Below are 19,973 nucleotides of genomic sequence, written 5' to 3'. Positions count from 1 at the left end.
TACACCTACAAAAAGGTCCTATGTAAGTTTAATTACCCTTCCATAAATCCCCCCCCCCACGCACACACACCTGCATTCAACCAGGGTCGCCCCCAACCACTAATCCTGACCCAATAATTACCTCCACATCATTTTTTACGTAAAATCCTCACGTAAGCTTTCATAGGTCTAGCATTCTCATTGTTTGTCGTGTGATTATATTAATATAAAGCGGGGTGAAAGACTATTTCGAGAGATAGATGCAAAAACCAAATGTTTATGTTCGTCATGAGAAAATAGCTCCATACTGTAAAGTGTATACCCCACAGGCCCCTTGCTTGAGCATTGGTCAGCACTATATTTCCTGTTTCAGTAAACAAATGTCATGTAGTGACTAGTGAGACGTGACTCCCCAGGTGTGTTGTTTCTTTATTTACCCCCGCTACGGTCCTGGGCAAGTAGTAGTGTTTTTTTCGGAGCCAAAGATTGCCAAGTCAGGCTACACACGTCCTTGGAAGCTGCAAGGCTTCTATGAATGGAAGAACTCTAAAGTGAATACTCCCTCCAGATGGGAATATAAGCCAGACATGAATTTTTAGGTCCCCAATTTGACTAGAGAAACATGTGTTGTGTGTAATAGAAGTTATAAAACGAATTTTCTAGACGTATACTTTTTGTGGCATATTGTACATGTTTGGGAAATTTTTGTTTTTGCCACTCTATCTTTTGCCCACTTTGCTTACGCCACTCTAAAATTTGACATCTCATTTTTTCCACTCTTAGCTTTTGACAATACATAATAAGTGTCATTCCATGGCAGAAGCAATGATTTTTCATTTCACTTTTGTCGCTATTAGCTTTCAACAATGTATCACAATTGCCACTCTAATTTTTTTGCATTTGCCATGGAATGACAATTGTGATGTATTATCAAAAGTTAAGAGTGGCAAAAGTGAAATGTCAAATTCTAGAGTGGCATAAGAAAAGTGGGCAAAAGCTAGAGTGGCAAAAACAAAGTTTTCCCATGTTTCACTAGTTAAATCGACGACCTAAATTCTTGCTCTGACCTCTATTCCCATCCAAATGGAGTATTATTAATGTTGTTTGGTCACACTTGGTTATAACCAAATGCCTATGCAAATCTACATGGTTTGGAGTTTTCTCTCAGAAAATATGATTTGATTGTTTGTTGCTTCAAGTGAAGTGATGGATAGGTGGGACTTAATATAGAATGGACCAAAAACCTAGCCATTACACACTTTATTGCAAGGCCAATAACTAAGATTGTTCAAAAATTCCGACCAAAATGTCCGGAATATCTGAGCAGTTCAAGAAGAATGCACAAAGTGTTCTGAAGGTTCTATAGAGCAAGTGCACTGGAGCTTTGATTTACAAAGCTTTTGCAACAACTATTTCTAGATGTGATTTAGAGGATTATAGGGAAAAGATTCGTAGGTTTCAGATGGTGTAAATGCAAAGGGATAGTGGGCAAAAAGGAGGGCCTTTTCACGGCTTTGGAATTTGATTTTTAAGCATGTGTAAAAAGAAACTCAACTTAGCAACCTAGATCCCTTTTTGATAGTATTTGTATAACTATGGATTCAATGCGATCTTGAATCACTAAAATAAAAATCTAAGTCCATAGCTTGGCCAACACTTGTCATTGAAGAATCGAGGACGGGGTGTCATTCATTCCCTTGTTGCATATTTTGGAACATAATCTAAATACGCATGATAATTTTTAGTGCCTTTTGTGATATGTTAACATTAATTACCAAAGTCCACCTAGGGGATTAGGATGCACTGTGAGATTTTCAGGCACTACAAGCAACTGCAGCCCCATCTGTAGAAAATGTTTTGTGGTCACCACCAATAGGCACTTACGACGATGCTTGGCTGTGGACGTGATCCTCACTTATGGTCGGTAAACTTGGGATCATAAGTGGGATGGGCCGCTACTATAGGGTGGGCCGCCCCTCGGTGGAGGGAACATCTCCTGTGACATATGCATAGAGATCGGCGGCTCTCCCGTCAATAGAGGGGGATTTTTTCCATCAGTAGTGGCCCATACTATAGTTGTGACAATGAATAACCTAAGAGCCTGGCAAGTCTTTATAGCAGAGGAGGTTGTGTGCATTTTGGTTATTCTCTTATAGAAACAATAGAGTTCAACTAATGGAAAATAGAAGTACTTATTTTAACTAAACTTCAATTACTATCAATCACTAAGTAAGGAAGAAGAAGAGACCCATACAAAGTGAACTATTCTACAGAAAACTAGATAAATGGGGTGAAGCTAGTGCAAGGGATCTAGAGTACCCTGCTATAGCTTAGACGAGCATGATGACTTGCATTATGATGTGCCTCGTGTGGTGTATTTTACCAATGTGACCATGTTGCGCCTCACCACATCCACTATCATGTTCAAGTGTAACCCATGAACCACTTCAATCATCTTCTGCACAACATAGTTGGCATACTATTAGATCATCATACCCTGCAAGATCATGCAACCACACAAGATTAGTCATGTGCATCTCTCTAGGCATGCAGAGTTAAGATTTTTAAGAAGCATAGACCAGGAGATGATCAATAGTCTGACCACCTCCCACCTGGAGGATCTTAGTTATGACCGCGTGCAATCATGTTGGCTCACGTAGATTAAGCACTTCTGAATGTCTTTGCTCTTCTTTGGAACAGTGCTTTTCGTGGATCATGTGTACTACTAGCCAGCTAATTTCAGAACAATAATTTCTTGGTGGTGAGGCCCTCCATGCTCAATCATGTGATGCAACTTATCCATAAAACGTAGGTAAAGTGTATGTTTTGCTCAGATTTTATTTCACCAATTACAAACAATCTAGAATTTACCTGCATAATGTAGTTTGCATACGGGACTGCAAACAACTCGTTCACACTATCAAGAATATATGTGAGAAATGGGCGCATAATTTGCGGATCCTTACATATATGCACCATTTTATAGGAAGAACACGAGGGCACAAGGTATAATTAGTGAACAAGGTAAAAACAAAGGTCAAAAGATATGAAGCGGACAAAAGTGTAATGCCCACTAACAACCTGAATGACATGGCATGTAACATCCCAAAATTCTACAATTTGGAAAGTTATATAAATAGAAATAAATTGATGATTGCTTTTTTGTTGTTGTTTGAATTTGAGTGGAATTTGAAATTTTTGAGAATTTTAAACATAGAGGGAATAAAATGATTTTCCTGGATAATAAAATGAGAGAAGGTAATATGATACCTTCAATATAAAAAAGAGTTGGAAAATTATTACAATATTACTTGGTGTTATTAAAGTTTACTCGGGAACTATTTGTAAGAGTCAAATTGACTTTATTGCAAAAAAATGTTTTAATAAATTATATTAGGCCAGAATAAATGTTTGCAAAGCTCTTTATGAGCCTAGGTATTTATGTGAATTTTCTGGAATTTTTCTAAAGTTATTTGTTTTTATTTGGGACCCCAAACCCATCTCTGTGAGTTAAAAAACTGTGAATACTGATCATCCGACTTAATACACTTAGCGGCTCAGGTCTATCTCTTGACACCGTGCAGCGCAGCAGCCAGACCCATCAGTCTAAATTCTAGCAGTGGCGCCCAGCCTTTTTTTTGACGCCGATAACTGCCACACGTCAGGCACAATGGATACCCGACCACAGGAATCATGTGGTCGTACCTAGGAGACAGCCGACATGACTCTGTGTGGACGAATCGATATTCACCACACGTGTGGCCTGGTAGCCCGCGGACCGAAAGATTCGTGCGGTGCAGGAGGGGGACCGAACGAACGATTCTACCGTTCGGTGGGGAATAACCCCAGCCCAAACGCCTTCACGTCATGGTCCAAGCCTACTGAGAAAGCAAACATGGCTAAAACTTGGGCCAAAAAAAGGTACATGTAGCAAGCCTAATAGTGGTAATTGAACATGAATTTGAATATGAAAAAGAAATAAATCAAAAATTGCCATAAGATGAAGTAACAAAACTGCCGTTATGTCAAATTGATTCATATGAAAAGATTCATTAAAAATGGATAAAAATCACCACAGTTCAACAAAGAAAGTTAAAATTGCCATTATTTGAATTAAATTTTGGAAGAGGACCAAAAATAAAATGCCGTGGTCGCAAAAATTTGCCACTATCCAAACACTAAAAAAGGACATGATGTATGAAAAAAGTAAATTTGACATGGCCATAAACTAAATTTGATATGGTCAAATGAATAATAATTTTTCCATGGTGAAAGAAAGAAATTTTGTACGGTCTTAAAATAACGCATTAATGGCAAAAAAAAGTATTAGTTTGCCATGGTTGACAAAAGTGGTGTACTTTTTCATGATGGCAAAAATTATGTAAAAGTCGTCATGATACATGCAACCAATTTCCATGATGCTAAAAAAACATCAACTAAATTTCCATGGTTTCAAGTGGGTATTATCATGAGGAGAATAATTTTGTCCATGAGCAATAACCTAAAACTTTGCCATGATACACAAAACTAAAATCTGCATGGTCTATGAACTAAATTTTCCATGGTCCATAAAACTAAATTTGACATAGTCACTAAAATTTCCATGATCCACCGAAAAAATGCCATGGTTAATTACTAAAAAATTACCATGGTCAATTACTAAATTTTTCATGGTAATAAAAACCTAAATGATCAGTGCCACACAATCCGGTCCTGACGTTTTTCGATGGGAAGTCTAGTTATGCGAGGATGGCAAAATCCGGTGACACGGGGCAAGTTTTGTCATAAAATAAACTGAAGCAAGAAGTTGCCATGCTTGCCCACTAAAGTTGCCATCCTCGCGTAACTATACTTGCCGTCGAAAACGTTCGGAGTTGCCATGTGCTCGCACCTGACATGTGGCACTTGTCAGGGTTCAATTTTTTTGAAATTTGCCATGGTCAAAATAACATTGAAATTTTCCATGGTCAATTAGCAAAAGTTGCCATGGTCGGAAAAATATTGGAATTTTCTGTGGTCGATACCTAATTTGCCAAGGTCAATAAACTAAAATTTCAATAGCAAAGTAGTACATTTTCCATGGTTGAAATTAAACTTGGAACTTGCCATGGTCAATTACAAAATAATACAATGACATCCCGTTATCAATGACATCCAATGTCCATAGTCAGGAAACCATGACTATCTGTTGATCAACGAGCTAGTCAACTAGAAGCTCACTAGGGACATGTTATGGTCTATGTATTCACACGTGTATTATGATTTTCGGATAATACAATTATAGCGTGAATAAAAGACAATTATCATGAACAAGGAAATGTAATAATAATCCTTTTATTATTGCCTCTAGGGCATATTTCCAACATGTATAGCACCCAGCTCAGGTTTATCTGGGATGTTACCTACGGTGGTGCACCGGACTCGTCTAACCGTGTCCGTGGTCTTAAAGACCGATCATGCATTCTGATGGGAGAGGCCGCTTAGCGTCCGGCTGCTAGAGCCGCCGCATACTCTTCCGCCAGCAAGGAACGCTCTGTGATTCCGCTAACAGTGATTACGCCACGTGGACCGGGCATCTTGAGTTTATGGTAGGCGTAGTGTGGTACTGCATTGAAGCGAGCGAAGGCCGTTCTTCCGAGTAATGCATGATAACCGCTTCGGAAATAAGCAATCTTGAAGAGTAATTCTTCGCTTCTGAAGTTGTCGGGAGAACCGAATATCACCTCTAATACGAGGGATCCCCTGCAACGGGCCTCAACGCTTGGTATCACTCCTTTAAAGGTGGTGTTACTTTGGCTAATTCTGGATGGGTCTATCCCCATCTCGCAAACGGTGTCCTGATATATCAGATTAAGACTACTGACGCCGTCCTTGAGGACTCGAGTGAGATGGTATCCATCAATTATTGGGTCGACCACCAAGGCAGCCGATCCTCCATGCCGGATACTAGTCGGGTGGTCCCTATGATCAAAGGTGATCGGGCAGGCCGACCAGGGGTTGAATTTGAGGGCAATGGGCTCTACAGTTTATGCGTCTCTGAGCGCGTGTTTGCGCCTTCTCTTTGATATGTGAGTCGCGTAGATCATGTTTACTGTTTTGACTTCTGGTGGGAATTTTTCTGTCCCCCAGTGTTCGGCTGGCGAGGCTCATCCTCGTCTTCACTTGGTATTTCTCTTCCCTTGTGTTCGGTGTTTAACTTGCCGGCCTGCTTGAAGACCCAGCATTCTCTGTGAGTGTGATTCGCAGGTTTTTCGGGGGTGCCATGAATTTGGCACAATCTGTCCAGGACTTTGTTCAGGCCGGACGGTCCCTCTTTGCTGCCTTTAAATGGCTTCTTTCCTTGACCGGGTCGAGAGCCCCTGAATCTAGCGTTGACCGTCGTGTTGTCCGGACTTTCTTCATTGTTTCGACGCTTGTTCTTATTGCATCGTGGCTTCCTGTTGCCATCCCTGATTTCGGATGTGCCTGGGTCACTGGTGCCTCTACGGGCCAACCAGCTGTCCTCTCCCGCGCAAAAGCGGGTCATAAGGCTTGTTAAGGCCGCCATTATCCTTGGCTTTTCTTGGCCGAGGTGTCTGGCAAGCCACTCGTCCCGGATACTATGCTTGAAGGCCGCTAGGGCTTCGGCATCTAGACAGTCAACAATTTGATTCTTCTTAGTGAGAAATCTGTTCCAAAGCTTACGGTCTGACTCTCCGGGCTGTTGTATTATGTCACTTAGATCGTCTGCGTCCGGAGGTCGGACATAGGTCCCTTGAAAATTGGCCGTGAAAGCGTCCTCAAGTTCCTCCCAACTTCCGATTGAATTTTTGGGGAGGCTTTTCAACCAGTGCCGAACTGGCCCTTTCAACTTGAGGGGAAGGTATTTGATGGCGTGGAGGTCATCCCCACGAGCCATGTGGATATGAAGGATAAAATCCTCAATCCAGACCCCAGGGTCTGTCATTCCGTCGTATGCCTCTATGTTCACGGGTTTGAATCCCTATGGAAATTCGTGATCCAGCACCTCGTCGGTGAAGCACAGAAGGTGCACAGCCCCTCCGTATCTGGACATGTCGTGGCATGTTGTCGACTGTTGTTGTGTCTGGTGTTGATTCCGAACTGGTATTCGATCAATGTGATCGTTTTGGTGACCGTAATCCCGCGTCGGAGCATGTCCTCTGGATCCATAGATGGACCTGATCGCGCCGGCCTTTTTGTCCAGGAGCTCACGTAAATCGTGTGCAGCGTTGGTGGCTTCTCTATCGCGGCCATGAAGTGGTTGGTCCAGCCGATTGGCCGTATTATTCTTTGACGGAATGGGCTCTACGGCCTCATCGTCGGATTCGGGCAGCAGCTTGCATTTTGGGTAGCGCTTTGTGTGGCGATTGTTGCCATATTTTTCTTCAGTGTCTAGCGCTTTATTCCATCTGCGGTTGAGCGTATCCTGCGCGGCCTTAAGCCTTTTCTTCTGCTTCTTTAGGCTCCTCGCAGTGTCCATAAGCCTTCTGCGGAGGTTGTCTTGTTCCAAATGCTTTTCTGGGATGATGAATGCATCATCGACCGGACTGTCCCCCTCTTCGGGTGCGGGTTGATGAGTTCGGCCCTCGAGATTGATGTGATCGGGCGTCTGCTCTGGGCTGTGTTCAGCATGGCCTGGCTCATCCTGCTCCATTGCTGGGTCCATATGGTCATTGTTGCCTTTGGAGTAGACCGGAGTGTCAATATTTCTTGCGCTGTTATCGCTATTTTTACTGTGACTGGACTTGGAGCGGCGCCTGCACCGTCGTTTTGGCTTTTGTCCGGGGGGTTTATCCTCCATTGTGTCCTTTTTGTCACTGTTGTCCTCCTTAGGCGTGTCCACCATGTATATGTCATATGATGAGGTGGCTGTCCAGCGCCCGTGGATGGTGGTTCCAGATCGTCCCCTGCATCGACGTCCATACTATCGACGTCGTCGGACTCGAAGTCAAGCATGTCTGTTAGGTCATCGATAGCGGCTATGAAGTGGGTGGTGGGTGGGCTGCGATTTTCTTCATCGTCCGTGTCCCACTCAAGCCAGACATAGTTCGGCCAAGAGTCTTCTGACAAAGAGAGAGACCTTAAAGCATTTAGCACGTCGCCAAAGGGCGAGCGCTGAAAGATATCCGCGGCAGTGAACTCCATGATTGGTGCCCAATCGGCTTCGATGGGCACGGATGCGCGTGGCCCGGGACCCGCGGCCGGAAACAAGTCCGGGAGTCCGGCGACACATATTTCCTTAGAGGTAGAGTCCGTGTTCGGCTCCAACGCCGATGAGTATGCGGCCTCCGTGCTGGGGTCCATCCACCCGTCCTCGGACGACGCGATACGCCCCGGATTTAGGTCCGGAGCTGCTCTAGGTGCGGTATCCCGAATACTGTCCGACAGCCGATCTAAGTCGCGCTCATCCTGAGCGTTCGGCGCTCCCGGCGTAGGCCCGAATCCGTCGAAGATCAAGTCTCCGCGGATGTCATTTGTGTAATTCAAGTTTCTGAATCTGCCCTGATGGCCAGGGGCGTAGTTGTCGATCTGCTCCTAATGGCCAAGCGAATTGGCCCGTAGTGCGAAGCCGCCGAACACGAAGATCTGTCCGGGGAGAAAGGTCTCACTCTGGAACGCGTCATTGTTAATGATTGAAGGAGCCATCGAGCCTTACAGCGACGACACAGAGAAACTCTCAATGAAAGCACCAATGTCGATGTCAAAACCGGTGGATCTCGGGTAGGGGGTCCCAAACTGTGCGTCTAAGGCTAATGGTAACAGGAGACCGGGGACACGATATTTACCCAGGTTCGGGCCCTCTCGATGGAGGTAATACCCTACTTCCTGCTTGATTGATCTTGATGATATGAGTATTACAAGAGTTGATCTACCACGAGATCATAGAGGCTAACCCTAGAAGCTAGCCTATGATTATGATTCTGATTGTTCTCGTCCTACGGACTAAAGCCTCCAGTTTATATAGACACCGGAGGGGGCTAGGGTTACATAGAGTCGGTTACAGAGAAGGAGATCTAACATTCGAATCTCCAAACTTGCCTTCCACGCAAAGGAGAGTCCCATCCGGACACGGGACGAAGTCTTCACTCTTGTATCTTCATAGTCCAACAGTCCGGCCAAAGTGTATAGTCCGGCTGTCCGGATACCCCCTAATCCAGGACTCCCTCATGGCCCCCCTCCCAATTCGGATTGGGCTTGGGGGGAGCGCCCCCTCCCTTGCTCCTTTCCCCTCCTTTCCACTAAAGCCCATTAAGGCCCATATACCTCCCGGGGGTTCCGATAACCTCCCGGAGCTCCGGTATTATCCCGATCTCACCCGGAACCATTCCGGTGTCTAAATATAGTCGTCCAATATATCGATCTTTATGTCTCGACCATTTCGAGACTCCTTGTCATGTCTGTGATCACATCCTGGACACTGAACTACCTTCAATACATCAAAATACATAAACTCATAATATAACCGTCATCGAACTTTAAGCGTGCGGACCCTACGGGTTCAAGAACTATGTAGACATGACCGAGACATGTCTCCGGTCAATAACCAATAGCGGAACATGGATGCTCATATTGGCTCCCACATATTCTATGAAGATCTTTATCGGTCAAACCGCATAACAACATACGTTGTTCCCTTTGTCATCGGTATGTTACTTGCCCGAGATTCGATCGTCAGTATCTCAATACCTAGTTCAATCTCGTTACCGTCAAGTCTATTTACTCGTAACGTAATGCATCATCCCGTAACTAACTCATTAGCTACATTGCTTGCAAGGCTTATAGTGATGTGCATTACCGAGAGGGCCCTGAGATACCTCTCCGACAATCGGAGTGACAAATCCTAATCTGAAAATACTTCAACTCAACAAGTACCTTCGGAGACACCTGTAGAGCACCTTTATAATCACCCAGTTACGTTGTGATGTTTGGCAGCACACAAAGTGTTCCTCTGATAAGCGGGATTTACATAATCTCATAGTCATAGGAACATGTATAAGTCATGAAGAAAGCAATAGCAACATACTAAACGATCAAGTGCTAAGCTAACAGAATGGGTCAAGTCAATCACATCATTCTCCTAATGATGTGATCTCGTTAATCAAATAACAACTCATGTCTATGGTTAGGAAACTTAACCATCTTTGATTCAACGAGCTAGTCAAGTAGAGGCATACTAGTGATACTCTGTTTGTCTATGTATTCACACATGTACTATGTTTCCGGTTAATACAATTCTAGCATGAATAATAAACATTTATCATGATATGAGGAAATAAATAATTACTTTATTATTGCCTCTAGGGCATATTTCCTTCAGTCTCCCACTTGCACTAGAGTCAATAATCTAGATTACACAGTAATGATTCTAACACCCATGGAGCCTTGGTGTTGATCATGTTTTGCTCGTGGAAGAAGCTTAGTCAATGGGTCTGCAACATTCAGATCCATATGTATCTTGCAAATCTCTATGTCTCCCAGCTCGACTTGGTCCTGGATGGAATTGAAGCGTCTCTAGATGTGCTTGGTTCTCTTGTGAAATCTGGATTCCTTTGCCAAGGCAATTGCACCAGTATTGTCACAAAAGATTTTCATTGGACCCGATGCACTAGGTATGACACCTAGATCGGATATGAACTCCTTCATCCAGACTCCTTCATTTGCTGCTTCCGAAGCAGCTATGTACTCCGCTTCACATGTAGATGCCGCCACAACGCTTTGTTTAGAACTGCACCAACTGACAGCTCCACCGTTCAATATAAACACGTATCTGGTTTGCTATTTAAAATCGTCCGGATCAGTGTCAAAGCTTGCATCAACGTAACCATTTACGACTAGCTCTTTGTCACCTCCATAAATGAGAAACATATCCTTAGTCCTTTTCGGGTATTTCAGGATGTTCTTGACCGCTGTCCAGTGATCCACTCCTGGATTACTTTGGTACCTCCCTGCTAAACTAATAGCAAGGCACACATCAGGTCTGGTACATAGCATTGCATACATGATAGAGCCTATGGCTGAAGCATAGGGAACATCTTTCATTTTCTCTCTATCTTCTGCAGTGGTCGGGCATTGAGTCTGACTCAATTTCACACCTTGTATTACAGGCAAGAACCCTTTCTTTGCTTGATCCATTTTGAACCTTTTCAAAACTTTATCAAGGTATGTACTTTGTCAAAGTCCAATTAAGCGTCTTGATCTATCTCTATAGATCTTGATGCCCAATATATAGGCAGCTTCACCGAGGTATTCCATTGAAAAACTTTTATTCAAGTATCCTTTTATGCTATCCAGAAATTCTATATCATTTCCAATCAATAATATGTCGTCCACATATAATATTAGAAATGCTATAGAGCTCCCACTCACTTTCTTGTAAACACAGGCTTCTCCAAAAGTCTGTATAAAACCATATGCTTTGATCACATTATCAAAGCGTTTAATCCAACTCCGAGAGGCTTGCACCAGTCCATAAATGGATCGCTGGAGCTTGCACACTTTGTTAGCACCTTTTGGATCGACAAAACCTTCCGGTTGTAGCATATACAACTCTTCTTCCAGAAATCCATTCGGGAATGCAGTTTTGACATCCATTTGCCAAATTTCATAATCATAAAATGCAGCAATTGGTAACATGATTTGGACAGACTTAAGCATCGCTACGGGTGAGAAAGTCTCATCGTGGTCAACCCCTTGAACTTGTCGAAAACCTTTTGCAACATGTTGAGCTTTGTAGACAGTAACATTACCATCAGCATCAGTCTTCTTCTTGAAGATCCATTTATTCTCGATGGCTTGCTGATCATCGGGCAAGTCAACCAAAGTCCATACTTTGTTCTCATACATGGATCCCATCTCAGATTTCATGGCCTCAAGCCATTTTGCGGAATCTGGGCTCATCATCGCTTCCTCATAGTTCGTAGGTTCATCATGGCCAAGTAACATAACTTCCAGAATAGGATTACCATACCACTTTGGTGCGGATCTTACTCTGGTTGACCTACGAGGTTCGGTAGTAACTTGATCTGAAGTCTCACGATCAATATCATTAGCATCCTCACTAACTGGTGTAGGCGTCACAGGAACTGGTTTCTGTGATGAACTACTTTCCAATAAGGGAGTTGGTACATTTACCTCATCAAGTTCTACTTTCCTCCAACTCACTTCTTTCGAGAGAAACTCCTTCTCTAGAAAGGATCCATTCTTGGCAACGAAAGTCTTCCCTTCGAATCTGTGATAGAAGGTGTACCCAACAGTTTCCTTTGGGTATTCTATGAAGACACATTTCTCCGATTTAGGTTCAAGCTTATCAGGTTGAAGTTTTTCCACATAAGCATCGCAGCCCCAGACTTTAAGAAACAACAACTTTGGTTTCTTGCCAAACCACAGTTCATAAGGCGTCGTCTCAATGGATTTTGATGGTGCCCTATTTAACATGAATGTAGCCATCTCTAAAGCATAACCCCAAAACGATAGCGGTAAATCAGTAAGAGACATCATTGATCACACCATATCTAGTAAAGTACGATTACAACGTTCGGACACACCATTACGCTGTGGTGTTCCGGGTGGCGTGAGTTGCGAAACTATTCTGCATTCTTTCAAATGTAGACCAAACTCGTAACTCAAATATTCTCCTCCACGATCAGATTGTAGAAACTTTATTTTCTTGTTACGATGATTTTCAACTTCACTCTGAAATTCTTTGGACTTTTCAAATGTTTCAGACTTATGTTTCATTAAGTAGATATACCCATATCTGCTTAAATCATCTGTGAAGGTGAGAAAATAACGATACCCGCCGCGAGCCTCAACATTCATTGGACCACATACATCAGTATGTATGATTTCCAATAAATCAGTTGCTCGCTCCATAGTTCCGGAGAACGGCGTTTTAGTCATCTTGCCCATGAGGCATGGTTCGCAAGTACCAAGTGATTCATAATCAAGTGATTCCAGAAGTCCATCAGTATGGAGTTTCTTCATGCGCTTTACACCAATATGACCCAAACGGCAGTGCCACAAATAAGTTGCACTATCATTATTAAATCTGCATCTTTTGGCTTCAACATTATGAATATGTGTATCACTACTATCGAGATTCATCAAAAATAGACCACTGTTTACGAGTTCATGACCATAAAAGATATTACTCATATAAATAGAACAACCATTATTCTCAGATTTAAATGAATAACCATCTCGCATCAAACAAGATCCAGATATAATGTTCATGCTCAACGCTGGCATCAAATAACAATTATTCAGGTCTAAAACTAATCCCGAAGGTAGATGTATAGGTAGCGTGCCGACGGCGATCACATCGACTTTGGAACCATTTCCCACGCGCATCGTCACCTCGTCCTTAGCCAGTGTTCGCTTAATCTGTAGTCCCTGTTTTGAGTTGAAAATATTAGGAACAGAACCAGTATCAAATACCCAGGTGCTACTACGAGCTCTGGTAAGGTACACATCAATAACATGTATATCACATATACCTTTGTTCACCTTGCCATCCTTCTTATCCACCAAATACTTGGGGCAGTTCGGCTTCCAGTGACCAGTCTGCTTGTAGCAGAAGCACTCAGTCTCAGGCTTAGATCCAGACTTGGGTTTCTTCTCTTGAGCAGCAACTTGTTCGATGTTCTTTTTGAAGTTCCCCTTCTTCTTCCCTTTGCCTTTTTTCTTGAAACTAGTGGTCTTATTGACCATCAACACTTGATGCTCCTTTTTGATTTCTACCTTCGCAGCCTTTAGCATTGCGAAGAGCTCGAGAATTGTCTTATCCATCCCTTGCATGTTATAGTTCATCACGAAGCTCTTGTAGCTTGGTGGCAGTGATTGAAGAATTCTGTCAATGACGCAATCATCCGGAAGATTAACTCCCAGTTGAATCAAGTGATTGTTATACCCAGACATTCTGAGTATATGCTCACTGACAGAACTATTCTCCTCCATCTTGCAGCTGTAGAACTTATTGGAGACTTCATATCTCTCAATCCGGGCATTTGCTTGAAATATTAACTTCAACTCATGGAACATCTCATATGCTCCATGACGTTCAAAACGTTGTTGAAGTCCCGGTTCTAAGCCGTAAAGCATGGCACACTGAACTATCGAGTAGTCATCAGCTTTGCTCTGCCAAACGTTAACAACGTCTGCAGTTGCATCTACAGCAGGCCTGGCACCCAGCGGTGCTTCCAGGATGTAATTCTTGTGTGCAACAATGAGGATAATCCTCAAGTTACGGACCCAGTCCGTGTAATTGCTACCATCATCTTTCAACTTTGCTTTCTCAAGGAACGCATTAAAATTAAACGTAACAACAGCACGAGCCATCTATCTACAACAACATAGACATGCAAAAAACACTATCAGGTACTAAGTTCATGATAAATTTAAGTTCAGTTAATCATATTACTTAAGAAGTCCCACTTAGAGAGACATCCCTCTAATCATCTAAGTGATCATGTGATCCAAATCAACTAAACAATAACCGATCATCACGTGAAATGGAGTAGTTTTCAATGGTGAACATCACTATGTTGATCATATCTACTATATGATTCACGCTCGACCTTTCGGTCTCAGTGTTCCGAGGCCATATCTGTATATGCTAGGCTCGTCAAGTTTAACCTGAGTATTCTGCGTGTGCAAAACTGGCTTGCACCCGTTGTAGATGGATGTAGAGCTTATCACACCAAATCATCATGTGGTGTCTGGGCACGACGAACTTTGGCAACGGTGCATACTCAGGGAAAACACTTTTATCTTGAAATTTAGTGAGAGATCATCTTATAATGCTACCGTCAATCAAAACAAGATAAGATGCATAAAGGATAAACATCACATGCAATCAATATAAGTGATATGATATGGCCATCATCATCTTGTGCTTGTGATCTCCATCTCCGAAGCACCGTCATGATCACCATCGTCACCGGCGCGACACCTTGATCTCCATCGTAGCATCATTGTCGTCTCACCAACTATTGCTTCTACGACTATCGCTACCACTTAGTGATAAAGTAAAGCAATTACAGGGCGATTGCATTGCATACAATAAAACAACAACCATATGGCTCCTGCCAGTTGCGGATAACTTGGTTACAAAACATGATCATCTCATACAATAAAATATAGCATCACGTCTTGACCATATCACATCACAACATGCCCTGCAAAAACAAGTTAGACGTCCTCTACTTTGTTGCTGCAAGTTTTACGTGGCTGCCACGGGCTGAGCAAGAACTGTTTCTTACCTACGCATCAAAACCACAATGATAGTTTGTCAAGTTAGTGTTGTTTTAACCTTCTCAAGGACCGGCCGTAGCCACACTTAGTTGAACTAAAGTTGGAGAAACTGACACCCGCCAGCCACCTGTGTGCAAAGCACGTCGGTAGAACCAGTCTCACGTAAGCGTACGCGTAATGTCGGTCCAGGCCACTTCATCCAACAATACCGCTGAACCAAAGTATGACATGCTGGTAAGCAGTATGACTTGTATCGCCCACAACTCACTTGTGTTCTACTCGTGCATATAACATCTACACATAAAAACCTGGCTCGGATGCCACTGTTGGGAAACGTAGTAATTTCAAAAAAATTCCTACGCACACACAAGATCATGGTGATGCATACCAACAAGAGGGGAGAGTGTTGTCCACGTACCCTCGTAGACCAAAAGCGGAAGTGTTAGCACAACGCGGTTGATGTAGTCGTACCTCTTCATGATCCGACCGATCAAGTACCGAATGCACGGCACCTCCGAGTTTAGTACACGTTCAACTCTATGACGTCCCTCGAACTCTGATCCAGCTGAGGTTTGAGGGAGAGTTCCGTTAGCACAACGGTGTTGTGATGATGATGATGTTCTACCGACGCAGGGCTTCGCCTAAGCACCTCTACGATATTATCGAGGTGGATTATGGTAGAGGGGGGCACCGCACACGGATAAGAGATCCAAGGCATCAATTGTTGTCTCTATGGGGTTCCCCCCTCCTCTGTATATAAAGGAGGAGAGGAGAGAGCCGTCCAAGGGGAGGAGGAGCGCCCAAGGGGGGAGTCCTACTCCCACCGGGAGTAGGACTCCTCCTTTTCCTATTTGGAGAGGGAGAGGGAAGGAAGAGGAAGGAGGGAGGAAGGAAAGGGGGGCCGGGTGAAGGAAATGTGCCCTAGAGGCAATAATAAAGTTATTATTTATTTTCTTATATCATGATGAATGTTTATTATTCATACTAGAATTGTATTAACCGGAAACATGATACATGTGTGAATACATAGACAAACTAAGTGTCACTAGTATGCCTCTACTTGACTAGCTCGTTTATCAAAGATGGTTATGTTTCCTAGCAATGGACAAAGAGTTGTCATTTGATTAACGGGATCACATCATTAGGAGAACGATGTGATTGACTTGACCCATTCCGTTAGCTTAGCACTTGATCGTTTAGTATGTTGCTACTGCTTTTTTCATGACTAATACATATTCCTGTGACTATGAGATTATGCAACTCCCGTTTACCAGAGGAACACTTTGTGTGCTACCAAACGTCACAACGTAACTGGGTGATTATAAAGGTGCTCTACAGGTGTCTCCAAAGGTACTTGTTGGGTTGGCGTATTTCAAGATTAGGATTTGTCACTTCGATTGTCGGAGAGGTATCTCTAGGCCCACTCGGTAATGCACATCACTATAAGCCTTGCAAGCATTTCAACTAATTAGTTAATTGTGGGATGATGTATTACGGAACAAGTAAAGAGACTTGCCGGTAACGAGATTGAACTAGGTATTGAGATACCGATGATCAAATCTCGGGCAAGTAACATCCCAGTGACAAAGGGAACAACGTATGTTGTTATGCGGTTTGACCGATAAAGATCTTCGTAGAATATGTGGGAGCCAATATGAGCATCCAGGTTCCGCTATTGGTTATTGACCGGAAACGTGTTTCGGTGATGTCTACATTGTTCTCGAACCCGTAGGGTCCGCACGCTTAAAGTTAGATGACAGTTATATTATGAGTTTATGTGTTTTGATGTACCGAAGGAGTTCGGAGTGCCAGATGACATCGGTTACATGACGAGGAGTCTCGAAATGGTCGAGACGTAAAGATCGATATATTGGACGACTATATTCGGACTTCAGAAAGGTTCCGAGTGATTCGGCTATTTTTTGGAGTACCGGAGAGTTACGGGAATTCGCCGGGGAGTATATAGGCCTTATTGGGCCATACGGGAATAGAGGAGAGAGGCCGAAAGGAAGGAGGCGCGCAGCCCCCCTCTGGTCCGAATTGGACAAGGGGTGCAGCCCCCTTTTCCTTCCTCCTCTCCCCCTCTTTCCTTCTCTCCTACTCCAACAAGGGAAGGAGGAGTCCTACTCCCGGTTGGAGTAGGACTCCCCCTTCGCGCGCCTCCTCCTGGCCGGCCGCCCCCTCCCCCTTGATCCTTTATATACGGGGGCAGGAGGGCACCTCTAGACACAACAATTGATCCCTTGGATCTCTTAGCCGTGTGCGGTGCCCCCCTCCACCATAGTCCACCTCGATAATATCGTAGCAGTGCTTAGGCGAAGCCCTACGACGCTAGAACATCATCATCATCACCACGCCGTCGTGCTGACGGAACTCTCCCTTGACACTAGGCTGGATCGGAGTTCGAGGGACATCATCGAGCTGAATGTGTGCAAGAACTCAGAGGTGTCGTGCTTTCGGTGCTTGATCGATCGGGCCATGAAGAGGTACGACTACATCAACCGCGTTGTGCTAACGCTTCCTCTTTCAGTCTACGAGGGTACATGGACACACTCTCCCCTCTCGTTGCTATGCATCACCATGATCTTGCGTGTGCGTAGGAAATTTTTTGAAATTACTACGTTCCCCAACAATGGCATCCGAGCCTAGGTTTTATGCGTTGATGTTATATGCATGAGTAGAACACAAGTGAGTTGTGGGCGATACAAGTCATACTGCTTACCAGCATGTCATACTTTGGTTCGGCGGTATTGTTGGATGAAGCGGCCCGAACCGACATTACGTGTATGCTTACGCGAGACTGGTTTTACCGCCATGCTTTGCACACAAGTGACTAGCGGGTGTCAGTTTCTCCAACTTTAGTTGAACCGAGTGTGGCTACGCCCGGTCCTTGAGAAGGTTAAAACAGCAATAACTTGACGAACTATCGTTGTGGTTTTGATGCGTAGGTAAGAACGGTTCTTGCTCAGCCCGTAGCAGCCACGTAAAATTTGCAACAACAAAGTAGAGGACGTCTAACTTGTTTTTGCAGGGCATGTTGTGATGTGATATGATCAAGACGCGATGCTATATTTTATTGTATGGAATGATCATGTTTTGTAACCGAGTTATCGGCAACTGGCAGGAGCCATATGGTTGTCGCTTTATTGTATGAAATGCAAGCGCCCTGTAATTGCTTTACTTTAAAACTAAGCGGTAGCGATAGTCGTAGAAGCAATAGATGGCGAAACGACAACGATGCTACGATGGAGATCAAGGTGTCGCGCTGGTGACGATGGTGATCACGACGGTGCTTCGGAGATGGAGATCACAAGCACAAGATGATGATGGCCATATCATATCACTTATATTGATTGCATGTGATGTTTATCCTTTATGCATCTTATCTTGCTTTGATTGACGGTAGCATTTTAAGATGATCTCTCACTAATTATCAAGAAGTGTTCTCCCTGAGTATGCACCGTTGCGAAAGTTCTTCGTGTTGAGACACCACGTGATGATCGGGTGTGATAGGCTCTACGTTCAAATACAACGGGTGCAAAATAGTTGCACACGCGGAATACTCAGGTTAAACTTGACGAGCCTAGCATATACAGATATGGCCTTGGAACACAGAGACCGAAAGGTCGAACGTGAATCATATAGTAGATATGATCAACATAGTGATGTTCACCATTGAAAACTACTCCATCTCACGTGATGATTGGACATGGTTTAGTTGATTTGGATCACGTGATCACTTAGATGACTAGAGAGATGTCTGTCTAAGTGGGAGTTCTTAAGTAATATGATTAATTGAACTTTAAATTATCATGAACTTAGTCCTGGTAGTATTTTGCAAATTATGTTGTAGATCAATAGCTCGCGTTGTTGCTTCCCTATGTTTTATATGTGTTCCTAGAGAAAACTAAGTTGAAAGATGTTAGTAGCAATAATGCGGACTTGGTTCGTGATCTGAGGTTTATCCTCATTGCTGCACAGACGAATTATGTCCTTTATGCACCGCTACGTGACAGACCTATTGTAGAAGCAGATGCAGACATTGTGAACGTTTTGCTAGCTCAATATGATGACTACTTGAGAGTTTTGTGCACCATGCTTTATGGCTTAGAACCGGGACTACAAAAATGTTTTTGAAACGTCATAGAACATATAAGATGTTTCAAGAGATGAAATTGGTATTTCAGACTCATGCCCGTGTCAAGAGGTATGAGACCTTTGACAAATACTTCGCCTAAAAGATGGAGGAGAATTGCTCAACTAGTGAGAAAATACTTAGATTGTCTGAGTACTACAATCGCTTGAATCAAGTGGGAGTTAATCTTCCAGATAAGATAGTGATTGGTAGAGTTCTCTAGTCACCATCACCAAGTTATTGGAACTTCGTGATGAACTATAATGCAAGGGATGACGAAAACGATTCCCGAGCTCTTCGTGATGCTGAAATCGAGGAAGGTAGAAATCAAGAAAGAGCATCAAGTGTTGATGATTGACAAGACCACTAGTTTCAAGAAAAGGGCAAAGGGAAAGAAAGGGAACTTCAAGTAGAATGACAAGCAAGTTGTCACTCCCGCGAAGAAGCCCAAAGCTGGACCAAAGCCTGAAACTGAGTGCTTACACTGCAAAGGAAATGGTCACTAGAAGCGGAAATGCCCTGAATATTTGGTGGATAAGAAGGATGGCAAAGTGAACAAGGGTATACTTGATATACAGGTTATTGATGTGTACCTTACTAGTGTTTA

The sequence above is a fragment of the Triticum aestivum genome, chromosome 2B (genome assembly GCF_018294505.1).
Source record: "Triticum aestivum cultivar Chinese Spring chromosome 2B, IWGSC CS RefSeq v2.1, whole genome shotgun sequence".
Taxonomy (NCBI): Eukaryota; Viridiplantae; Streptophyta; class Magnoliopsida; order Poales; family Poaceae; genus Triticum; species Triticum aestivum.
This window is presented reverse-complemented; position numbering follows the sequence as displayed.